The sequence below is a fragment of the Cebus imitator genome, unplaced genomic scaffold (assembly GCF_001604975.1).
Source record: "Cebus imitator isolate Cc_AM_T3 unplaced genomic scaffold, Cebus_imitator-1.0 Scaffold235, whole genome shotgun sequence".
In the NCBI taxonomy this organism is placed as follows: Eukaryota; Metazoa; Chordata; class Mammalia; order Primates; family Cebidae; genus Cebus; species Cebus imitator.
In genome coordinates, this window is record NW_016107550.1 from 341,424 (window position 1) to 341,686 (window position 263).

The window sequence follows — 263 nt, forward strand, 5'->3', positions numbered from 1 at the left end:
AAAATTAGCCAGATGTGGTGGTGTGTGCCTGTAATCCCAGCTACCCAGGAAGCTGAGGCAAAAAAAAAAAATCACTTGAACCTGGAAGACAGAGCTTGCAGTGAGCTGAGATTGTGCCTGAACTCCAGCCTGGGCAACAAGAGCTAAACTCCGTTTCAAAAAAAAAAAATGAAATCTAGTTGGGAAGCAAAATAGAAACATTAAAAGATAAACTGAAATCCAGGCTAGCATATTCTAAGAAAAGAAAGTCTCACACAGGAGAA